The following is a 2,500-nucleotide window of genomic DNA, read 5'->3' on the forward strand; positions in this document are numbered from 1 at the left end:
ACCTGGTATTCCCAGGCGGTCTCCCATCCAAGTACTAACCAGGCCCGCCCCTGCTTAGCTTCCGAGATCTGACGAGATCAGGCGTTTTCAGGGTAGTATGGCCGTAAGCTGCCAGGTCAACTGAAAAGATCCTATTTGAAGGCGACGCAGGCCAAACTAGACTCCAGCAAAAAGTGTCAAACAGCGCCCTCTGCTGTCAGGCAAGAGCAGAAACCATAAAAAGCTTACAGCACCTGGTATTCCCAGGCGGTCTCCCATCCAAGTACTAACCAGGCCCGCCCCTGCTTAGCTTCCGAGATCGGACGAGATCGGGCGTTTTCAGGGTAGTATGGCCGAAGCTGCCAGGTCAACTGAAAAGATCCTATTTGAAGGTGACGCAGGCCAAACTAGACTCCAGCAAAAAGTGTCAAACAGCGCCCTCTGCTGTCAGGCAAGAGCAGAAACCATAAAAAGCTTACAGCACCTGGTATTCCCAGGCGGTCTCCCATCCAAGTACTAACCAGGCCCGCCCCTGCTTAGCTTCCGAGATCAGGCGTTTTCAGGGTAGTATGGCCGTAAGCTGCCAGGTCAACTGAAAAGATCCTATTTGAAGGCGACGCAGGCCAAACTAGACTCCAGCAAAAAGTGTCAAACAGCGCCCTCTGCTGTCAGGCAAGAGCCGAAACCATAAAAAGCTTACAGCACCTGGTATTACCAGGCTTTCTCCCATCCAAGTACTAACCAGGCCCTCCCCTACTTAGCTTCCGAGATCGGACGAGATCGGGCGTTTTCAGGGTAGTATGGCCGTAAGCTGCCAGGGCAACTGAAAAGATCCTATTTGAAGGCGACACAGGCCAAATTAGACTCCAGCAAAAAGTTTCAAAAAGCGCCCTCTGCTGTCAGGCAAGAGCAGAAACCATAAAAAGCTTACAGCACCTGGTATTCCCAGGCGGTCTCCAATCCAAGTACTAACCAGGCCCGCCCCTGCTTAACTTCCGAGATCGGGCGTTTTCAGGGTAGTATGGCCGTAAGCTGCCAGGTCAACTGAAAAGATCCTATTTGAAGGTGACGCAGGCCAAACTAGACTCCAGCAAAAAGTGTCAAACAGCGCCCTCTGCTGTCAGGCAAGAGCAGAAACCATAAAAAGCTTACAGCACCTGGTATTCCAAGGCGGTCTCCCATCCAAGTACTAACCAGGCCCGCCCCTGCTTAGCTTCCGAGATCGGACGAGATCGGGCGTTTTCAGGGTAGTATGGCCCTAAGCTGCCAGGTCGACTGAAAAGATCCTATTTGAAGGCGACGCAGGCCAAACTAGACTCCAGCAAAAAGTGTCAAACAGCGCCCTCTGCTGTCAGGCAAGAGCAGAAACCATAAAAAGCTTACAGCACCCGGTATTCCCAGGCGGTCTCCCATCCAAGTACTAACCAGGCCCGCCCCTGCTTAGCTTCCGAGATCGGGCGTTTTCAGGGTAGTATGGCCGTAAGCTGCCAGGTCAACTGAAAAGATCCTATTTGAAGGTGACGCAGGCCAAACTACACTCCAGCAAAAAGTGTCAAACAGCGCCCTCTGCTGTCAGGCAAGAGCAGAAACCATAAAAAGCTTACAGCACCTGGTATTACCAGGCGGTCTCCCATCCAAGTACTACCCAGGCCCGCCCCTGCTTAGCTTCCGAGATCGGGCGTTTTCAGGGTAGTATGGCCGTAAGCTGCCAGGTCAACTGAAAAGATCCTATTTGAAGGTGACGCAGGCCAAACTAGACTCCAGCAAAAAGTGTCAAACAGCGCCCTCTGCTGTCAGGCAAGAGCAGAAACAATAAAAAGCTTACAGCACCTGGTATTCCCAGGCGGTCTCCCATCCAAGTACTAACCAGGCCCGCCCCTGCTTAGCTTCCGAGATCGGGCGTTTTCAGGGTAGTATGGCCGTAAGCTGCCAGGACAACTGAAAAGATCCTATTTGAAGGCGACGCAGGCCAAAATAGACTCCAGCAAAAAGTGTCAAACAGCGCCCTCTGCTGTCAGGCAGGAGCAGAAACCATAAAAAGCTTACAGCACCTGGTATTCCCAGGCGGTCTCCCATCCAAGTACTAACCAGGCCCGCCCCTGCTTAGCTTCCGAGGTCGGACGAGATCGGGCGTTTTGAGGGTAGTATGGCCGTAAGCTGCCAGGGCAACTGAAAAGATCCTATTTGAACGCGACGCAGGCCAAACTAGACTCCAGCAAAAAGTGTCAAACAGCGCCCTCTGCTGTCAGGCAAGAGCAGAAACCATAAAAAGCTTACAGCACCTGGTATTCCCAGGCGGTCTCCCATCCAAGTACTAACCAGGCCCGCCCCTGCTTAGCTTCCGAGATCGGACGAGATCGGGCGTTTTCAGGGTAGTATGGCCGTAAGCTGCAAAGACAACTGAAAAGATCTTATTTGAAGGCGACGCAGGCCAAACTAGACTCCAGCAAAAAGTGTCAAACAGCGCCCTCTGCTGTCAGGCAAGAGCAGAAACCATAAAAATCTTACAGCATCTGGTATT

The 2,500-nt window shown here is 52.3% G+C and overlaps 5 non-coding genes and 7 pseudogenes across 5 annotated transcripts in view; all 12 read right to left on the minus strand.

The window, feature by feature from the left end:
• The window catches only part of LOC131133789 (5S ribosomal RNA), a 119-nt gene extending 10 nt beyond the window's left edge, over positions 1 to 109 (minus strand). Inside the window, exon 1 of the ribosomal RNA XR_009131066.1 lies at positions 1 to 109. This exon is cut by the window's left edge and continues 10 nt beyond it. This is a non-coding gene — a ribosomal RNA (5S ribosomal RNA).
• A 112-nt stretch (positions 110 to 221) lies between these two features.
• Positions 222 to 339, minus strand: LOC131133120 (5S ribosomal RNA). The gene has a single exon (XR_009130701.1). It is a non-coding gene; the product is annotated as a 5S ribosomal RNA (ribosomal RNA).
• A 112-nt stretch (positions 340 to 451) lies between these two features.
• On the minus strand, positions 452 to 560 carry LOC131133369 (5S ribosomal RNA; annotated as a pseudogene).
• A 112-nt stretch (positions 561 to 672) lies between these two features.
• On the minus strand, positions 673 to 791 carry LOC131133409 (5S ribosomal RNA; annotated as a pseudogene).
• A 112-nt stretch (positions 792 to 903) lies between these two features.
• LOC131133430 (5S ribosomal RNA) lies at positions 904 to 1,012 on the minus strand (annotated as a pseudogene).
• Positions 1,013 to 1,124: 112 nt separating this feature from the next.
• LOC131132888 (5S ribosomal RNA) lies at positions 1,125 to 1,243 on the minus strand. Its single transcript, XR_009130472.1, has one exon. It is a non-coding gene; the product is annotated as a 5S ribosomal RNA (ribosomal RNA).
• A 112-nt stretch (positions 1,244 to 1,355) lies between these two features.
• Positions 1,356 to 1,464, minus strand: LOC131133347 (5S ribosomal RNA; annotated as a pseudogene).
• Positions 1,465 to 1,576: 112 nt separating this feature from the next.
• On the minus strand, positions 1,577 to 1,685 carry LOC131133427 (5S ribosomal RNA; annotated as a pseudogene).
• Positions 1,686 to 1,797: 112 nt separating this feature from the next.
• LOC131133304 (5S ribosomal RNA) lies at positions 1,798 to 1,906 on the minus strand (annotated as a pseudogene).
• A 112-nt stretch (positions 1,907 to 2,018) lies between these two features.
• LOC131133989 (5S ribosomal RNA) lies at positions 2,019 to 2,137 on the minus strand. The gene has a single exon (XR_009131261.1). It is a non-coding gene; the product is annotated as a 5S ribosomal RNA (ribosomal RNA).
• Positions 2,138 to 2,249: 112 nt separating this feature from the next.
• On the minus strand, positions 2,250 to 2,368 carry LOC131133402 (5S ribosomal RNA). The gene has a single exon (XR_009130874.1). It is a non-coding gene; the product is annotated as a 5S ribosomal RNA (ribosomal RNA).
• A 112-nt stretch (positions 2,369 to 2,480) lies between these two features.
• The window catches only part of LOC131133353 (5S ribosomal RNA), a 119-nt pseudogene continuing 99 nt past the window's right edge, over positions 2,481 to 2,500 (minus strand).

Source organism: Doryrhamphus excisus, chromosome 7 (genome assembly GCF_030265055.1).
Source record: "Doryrhamphus excisus isolate RoL2022-K1 chromosome 7, RoL_Dexc_1.0, whole genome shotgun sequence".
In the NCBI taxonomy this organism is placed as follows: Eukaryota; Metazoa; Chordata; class Actinopteri; order Syngnathiformes; family Syngnathidae; genus Doryrhamphus; species Doryrhamphus excisus.